The following is a 7,895-nucleotide window of genomic DNA, read 5'->3' as shown; positions in this document are numbered from 1 at the left end:
TTATATTTATATTTATATTTTACATTTGAGAAAAGTTTCATGATAAAGGTGAGGTAAAATAAATTAAAACAATTTATATACTGTAATGTATACATTCTATATCAAGGATGCTAGTCAGTGATCTAAAATAGATAATACAAACATTAACTGTGATTATCATCTTTGTGGTTTCAGCCTTTTATAAGTCATCACAAAATATGTGAAAATAATGAAAGTAAACAACTTTGACATTCATCCTATAGATAAAAAGCAAGATTTTCTTTAGGCCATTATTTTTCTAATAAGAATTAAATGATATATCTCTATATTGCTTGGTATCTTCTTTTTAGGCATTCCTTGTTGCCTTATTTTAGACTTTTTGACTTTATTCCTATAGTCTCATTAACTTCTTTATATAGATCTATAGCAAACTATGTTATCTTTCAATTAATATAATATTTCCCACTGTGTTTACATATATTTAACTGACTTTATTAGGGTAACCTTGGTTAGTAAAGTTATATGGAGTTCAGAGGTACAGGTCTATAATACATCATCTGCATATTATACTGTGTGTTCACCACCCAAAGTCAAGTCTCCTGACCTCAGCATTTATCCCCCCTTTCTCTCTTCTACCTTCCCCATTCCCCTCTGCCCCTTTGAGAATCACCATATTGTTGTCTGTGATGAGTATTTTTTCTTAATCTCTTCACCTTTTTCACCCAGCCCCCTCAACCCCCTTCACCTGTAACAGCTGTTAGTCTGTTTCCTGTATCTATAAGTCTGTTTCTGTTTTGCTCATTTTTTATTAGATTCCACATGTAAATGAAATCATATTGTATTTGTCTTCTTCCAGTGGTTTATTTCACTTAGGACAGTGCACTACAGGTCTACCCACGCAGTGACAAACTGTAAGATTTCCTTCTTTTTTATAGCCGAGTAGTATTCCATTGCGTCAATGTAACACTGCTTGTTTATTCGCTCATGTACTAATGGGCAACTGGGCTTCTGTAGCACATACGCTAAAAGTGGAACTATAGAGGAGATCAGTGCAGCCCCTGTGCAAGGATGATGGGAAAATTCTTACTGTGTGTTATATTTGTGAGACTGTCCCTTAATAGACATTTAGCTGTCAAGTGTATTCATAAAATTAGATCATGCTATTTAATGATCCCTCAGAATCAGTGAAACCCCAGTCAGATCAGGCACAACATTTATAGTTCTGAGGAGGGGCCTAGTGAGAGTCTGAAAGGCAATCATTTTTGCTTGACTTTTTAAATGAATTATTTTGATGTATTGGTTTATTTCTGTTTTCTACAAAGATAAAGCTTAAAACAGCTGATTACTCATTGCCTATTGAAAACCAGTCTCTCATCTAACAGATCATCAGTAAGCTGTTGGTGATAATATGAATAAAGATGAATATGAAGGATTTTGTTTTCTCTGAAGATAGAAACTAGTGTATTTTTGTTTTACTCTCCAAATCAACATGTTGCTTTCCATTTCTAGCACTCAATTTTAGTGAAATCATATTTGTATGGTAAGTTAGTTGGCTTGAGTGGCTTATTATTAAACTGTTACATATGACTGATGTGGAGACACACAGGAACTTCAAATGCAACATTTATTGACTTACAAGCCCCATGCGAAAATAAACTCAGACCCAAAACTTCCATAAGAACTACTGCAGATCACATTATTTTTAGCTGAAAATTAAATGACACCTGGAAAATATAACTATCCTTTTCAAGGGACAGTGCCCAAATCTAATTATCTTCTACTTAATATCATTTAGGCTTGAAATAGGATAGTTACCTAATTTGAGTTAAAAAAAAAACATCCAGTATCAGTTCATTTATGCAGCATGTATACTGTTTTCTTTGATACTGGAATGATAATTATAATTTTGGAATGGGTAATTTTTTAGAACAACACTTCTTTCATAGTCTCTCCTTTTTTATAAATCCACTCTCTACTTGACTCAGAAACCAATAAGAGTTCTTGAATATTTTTCAACTTTTCCTTATGTTTTCTTCTGTGTCACATAGGAACAAGGACAAAAGTGATAGGGGAGTATATAGAAGATTAAACAGGTCTGGTTTTGTAGTAAGTAGTGCTCAAGTATGAGTATAAATACAACCAGTACCATATTTTAAGCACAATTCACAATAAGCACAACAGCTTATTGGCTTTAAAACTAAGGACACCTACATTTTTTATAGTGACTGTAACACATACATTTTGGTTATACCAAAATCAATATTCGTTGTCCCTGGAAGATGTGTGAATCACCCACAAAGGAAGAAATTCATGTATGCTTTTTAATTCAGGGATTCAGAATCCAGGTTCATCTACTTTACTGGCTTTTATGAAAACCATCACAAGTGTCCCCTCTAGCACTGCACCCTTAGAAAAAACAATTTCTTCTCCATTGATTCAAGGAAGTGTGAAAAACAGAAGGTAGCAATATAATCCCCTCCCTGTTGAGATCTTTCAGGTGAATGTGTCCAGTAGCTCCAGGCCGGCCGTTTACCCTCCATCACTCCTACTGCGCCATTTGCTGAGTTTCCCAGGTGCTCTTCACTCTGGCAACTCTGCCCTCCCATTTCCTATTAGTGTTAAGTCAGCTGGGTCTACTCACACTCAAGTCAAAACTGAGAAATCCAATGAGCAACACTCATAGGCTTAAGGTACACTGACGAAGGACAAAAGGAAACAAAACAATAATAATAAAAGTAAATGAAGTTTCCTAAATTTTAGCTGGTAGAAAAGACCTATAGAATAGTCTCGGCCCTGGCTGGTGTAGCTCAGTGGATTGAGCAAAGGCCTGCAAACCAGACAATCGCGGTTCGATTCCCAGTCAGGGCACATGCCTGGGTTGCAGACCAGTTCCCTGCAGGCCAGTTCCCAGCAGGGGACGCATGAAAGGCAACCATACATTGATGTTTCTCTCCCTCTCTCCTTCCCCTCCCCTCTAAAGATAAATAAATAAAATGTTTAAAAAAAAAAGAATAGTCTCAATGACATCCTTAATTTCCCACCTGGTAGACACTGGCCAAGGAAGGAGAATGAAACTTTTCAAGCTTTTGTAAAGGTGTTTAGTCTACACAGTGTGGTGAACTCAAGTGGGTTTTACACACTGTTCCACAAAAATCAAATTAATGTTATCTTTCAAGAGAAGGAAAACGTATCTCTTCAAAAAACATGTGTGAAATTGCTATTATGCTATTAAACACTTCATACTACCTAGTATCATTCATTTATTTGAAATAAATTTCTGTCTAAAAGAAATTGGCGTGGCCAACTAGAAAACCATCGTATTGTAAAATTAAGTTGATATAAGAGAAATGGAGGTCACAACCAAAAAAGAGGCCCAGTAAAACACACTGAGAGCAGTCGCTGATATAGTTGTTGCTATGTGAGATCAAGTATCTTACTTTTATTGTAGTTTTACCTACATGGGTCATATAAAATGATTGATTTTTCATATTTAAAAACATTCTATCTTTAGAGAAAAAGTATACCAAAGCAGCATGAGTAAAAACAATATGTGTGAGTTTATCTGTGATTAAACTTATGCTGGCAGTTAGATTACTACAATTACATAAACATATAACACTTGATTAAATCAGTGGGTTATAATACTTATATTAACTTCAGCTTTTAAATTTAATTTTATTATCTGAAAGATGCCTGAGATAGTATTGGAAAAACTGCACTCAGCTTTGCAAGTACTCGTGTAACTAAAAGTAAAAATACATATTTTAGTACATGTCATGGAAATATATCACCTTGTTTCATTTGTGGTTACTTTTATAAAAGAAAAAAAATCTCTATGTAAAGGATATTCAAGTAAACTTCTAAAAAACTTATTACTAAAAGCACCATCTACTGGTTACTCTAGACTGATACATTTCAGTCTGTCAATACAGATCCTTTGACAAAAGAACAGAAAAAGATTCCTCTTTTGCATGCCTGCACATATTCCCAGTCTGCATATTGACGTTATCCATCTAAAAAGAGAAGGTAGATTTTATTGGTAAAATGTTTTAGTCTACATGTCTGTGCTTGCTATGAAAATCAAATTTTTAGCCTGTCTTTTACTGGAAAACTTAGGTATATAAGTGAAGGCATTTTCTCTTTTCAATCTGTCTTACATAACCAAAAGGTGCCTATTACAGCAAGCACAAAGACCTCCTCCACAAGAGACACTACAAAACCTACATGTAGATTTAATTAGCCCAGCCTGCAGACTGATTCTAGCACACAGCATGTTCTAAATACATGTTAGCTGAATGAAGAAAGAAAAATAAATAAATGCATCACTATGAGTTGGTATGAGATAAGACCAAACTGAGGGGGGGAACCTCCCATTTTTGATTCATTAGAGAGATATTTTTAACCATGCCAAAATGATGTGCGAATTTTTCATGAACAAAGAAGGAGTGACACTTTTTTATTTTTAAAGAAAGATCATCATGCAAGGAATAAATTTAAAAATTTTTGAGATTTTTAAAATGTGGCAAGATATTATCCTGGGAAATTTAATGGACTTTTAGTATAAGCATGTCACCTAATGGATTATGAACACAAGACAAAGAAATCTGTTGCCAAATAGCTTTGTTGTAAATTCAACAGAAATCTTCTTCTTCCTCTCTTGTGAGTACTGAATTGTATTATTTCAAATTACAATTTAAGACCTGAAATTCTGACCTGTAAGGAGGAAACAATATTCTTTTCATTAATTCCTCCCCATTACAGATGGAGAAGCTGTTTCAAGGGTAACCAAGGTAAAGTCAAGTCACACAAACTTGGAGTAGTTGGCATTTTAATTTGGACCCTTTGTTTACAAAACCACTGTTTTTCCACTTTATGAAAAAGTTTCTCAATGACAACAGTACATGTTTCAGGGATGTGGAAGGAAGTATATGGGTGAAGGTGAACATATTGGTCCCTGTACAAGGGTAACGTCCGCCAAGCTTCACTATGATGTGCTTTACCACTCCTCTTACTCGATCCAAATATTTCTCTTTGAGTAAAAGACATTGACATTAAGAAATCGGCATCTGGCTCCTCTAAGCACTTTGAGAATAAATTCTCAGTATTTCGATATGTGATTTCACATCACAGTTGTACTAAAAATGACTCTTCTTTGACTAAATGATTGAGCAAATTTAACAATTCATTCAACAGGTACTTTCTCAGGTGTGGGAACATTCCTGAATCCAATAGGGAGAAAAAAAAGGCTTTCATACAAACTCTAGGTGATGATGAAGAGGGTTTAGCATGGCTCCAGGGGAAAACTGCTTGTGCCAGGAACACTTACCTAGTTCTATAGTAAAAATAACCTTCATAAATCCCAATATCAATGGTGCTATTCATCACACAGGTGTCAAATTTAGTTTTAAGAAGTGAAATATCTAGACTCTACACACCGTTTTTAAAAAATCTATCTGATTTTGGTAAATGTATACCAGAGAAGTCCAAGACTGAGTGCTCGGACTCCGGGATTTGCAGCTAGATGATCTCTCTCTCTCTCTCTCTCATATTGTTTGTTACATATAACCCATTATGAACTAGAAATGTCAGTTTCCTATATGTATTACATAGATATTTATGTTAATAACAAAAACAAGAATAATAATTTTTAGTAAAAATGCATTAGTTGTCCAACCAATACCATTTTCTCTCAATAGCATTCAGAAGTTCTCTGGGGGAACTACCATTATTCCATTGCATTGAAGACATGATGTTTGGGTAGCCTTGGCTTCAGCAGAGACCTCTGAACAGTGACTGTCCCCCACCCCTGTTCTTCTATTCTTCTCACCGTGGTGAGTGGCGCCCAGATCTTTGCTCACGTCTCAGGGCAATCTCCTATCTCCTTGGCTTCCTGACCAAAGTTGTTCCAAACAGAATAAATCCTAGAATTTCCTTCCCCAGTTGGTGACTGGAGGAAGAACACTTTCTCCCAAATAAGGAGGTAAGCACTCTCGTCCTAACCTTCAGATTGGGCTGTACTGTAGAAGAACAGAGTTGGAAAAATCCCGAGTCCTGGGGAAAAACTGCCTGGAGTTCATCCTACACTGGATTTCTTAGTTGCATGAGCCAAACATTTCCCTTTATTGTTCATGCCAGTGTAATTTAGGCTTTCTGCTACTTGCAAATGAACATGAAATAATTGGAATGCCTTGTGCCAAATGCTGCACTTGGAAGCAGATACTTTTATTATCTCCATTTCATTGATAAGAAAACAGATTTAGAGAGGTTAAATGCTTCTTTAAGATCACATATCCAATAAATTATCAGAGGTACAAATCAAATAGCAGAAAGTCCACACTTTTAAACCTTACACTGTGGGTATCCTGTATGAAAGCAAGGTTGTCTAGAAAAGTCATTCTGAACTTGAAACTTGGCTTCATCAATATTGGCTATATGACTCTGAGCAACTTATTTCAACTCAAAGGGTCACAATCTCTTCAACATAATCTTGGGAAAAAATAATAGCATCTAAGTTAAAGGAGGATTACAGGAGTTAGTACATATAAAGTGCTTACAAAAGTACCTATATTAAGTGATATAATACTAATCACTTAAAAATATTAGCTATCATAATTACTAGTGATAAAGTTTATTTGTCTATTGGGGCACACAACATGGAGGGAGACCACCTTTGGGACCTCACCCCAGTAATAAATTAAAAACTTGGTCAGGCAGCATGTGTAAGAAACACCTGTCAAAGAAATCTAACATACCCGAATCACAATCTGCCAGCTCATTAACCAGCTCAATTTACCCTAGAACAGAAATTTTAAACCGATGTACCGTAAGAATTTTTAAAACATGCAATATGTAACTATTTAGTCAGGGGCACTGATGCCCTTTCCCTTAGGCTGTTCAATAAAAAAAATGACAACAGCCAACACAATGATAGCTATCTGGAATGAATGAATGAATTGAAATTATACTCTTTTTTTTTGGTCAGATTGGCAAAGGTTATAAATTGCTGCCCTAGAAAATGGGCCCTTCTGGCCTTCTAAGAAAATCCCTGTCCTCCCCACCAATCCTGCCCTGTGTCCATGCTGCCTCTTCTAAAAGCTGCCCTTGCCCCAAATCCCTCAGGAAGGGTGCCCCAGTCTGTGCACTGCTCTCTGTTAAACAAAAAACAATGAACTCATCACTAAATTCTTCTAGTTCTGTCATTTGACATTAGGCTTGCATTTATTTGTTTTCATGGAAAAGTTCATATTAAGTTGCCTAGCCAAAAGAATACAAATTCTTTGGGCACATCATCACTGCCTAAATACATCTCTAAATAAAACTCTGCTGGAAACATCTAGAGCTCAGAGCTCTTTGCATAGAGCTCAGAGAAGGACAGCTACAATATTTCTGGTTTTGCCTCCTTTTCCCACAGGTAATGACTTTATTAATTTGCTTGCCTTAACATATATTTATTAAGAGTTTAGCTTATGTTAAGAATATGTGGAGAAGACTGAGTAGCAAACAAAAGAGGTAAGTAAGGGCTTTGCGCTCATGGAACCTAACAACCTTGCGGGGTACAGGAGGTAGACAGACACTCGAACAGGTAAGCTCACACACACACACACAACTGTATTTTAGCACTGACAGAGTGCTACAATGCAGTGTAGTGTACTCTGAGAGTAGATCAATGGGTGCTCAAGTCTAGTCCAGGAAGCAAGGGGAGGGTCCCCTGAAGATGATATTTTTTATCTAGAACCAGCTTTATCTGGGGAAAATTGTTTAGTTGAGAAATGCCAACATGTACAACATCCCTGAAGCATGAAGCAACTTCATGCTTTTAGGGAACCTGAACATCCTCTGGTAGCTAAAGTAGAGTAAGGTAGGGGCACACCATTAGGGAAATAAATGGAGAGGTTGACACAGAATAGATCCCACTG

The 7,895-nt window shown here is 36.1% G+C and overlaps 1 pseudogene; it reads left to right on the top strand.

The window, feature by feature from the left end:
- Window positions 1-981: 981 nt before the first annotated feature.
- Window positions 982-1,082, top strand: LOC119055578 (uncharacterized; annotated as a pseudogene).
- The last annotated feature ends 6,813 nt before the right edge of the window (window positions 1,083-7,895 follow it).

The sequence above is a fragment of the Artibeus jamaicensis genome, unplaced genomic scaffold (genome assembly GCF_021234435.1).
Source record: "Artibeus jamaicensis isolate MK-2021 breed Jamaican fruit bat unplaced genomic scaffold, CSHL_Jam_final contig_384, whole genome shotgun sequence".
Taxonomy (NCBI): Eukaryota; Metazoa; Chordata; class Mammalia; order Chiroptera; family Phyllostomidae; genus Artibeus; species Artibeus jamaicensis.
Note: the sequence above shows the minus strand (reverse complement) of the source record. Positions and strands in the feature narration are given on the sequence as shown.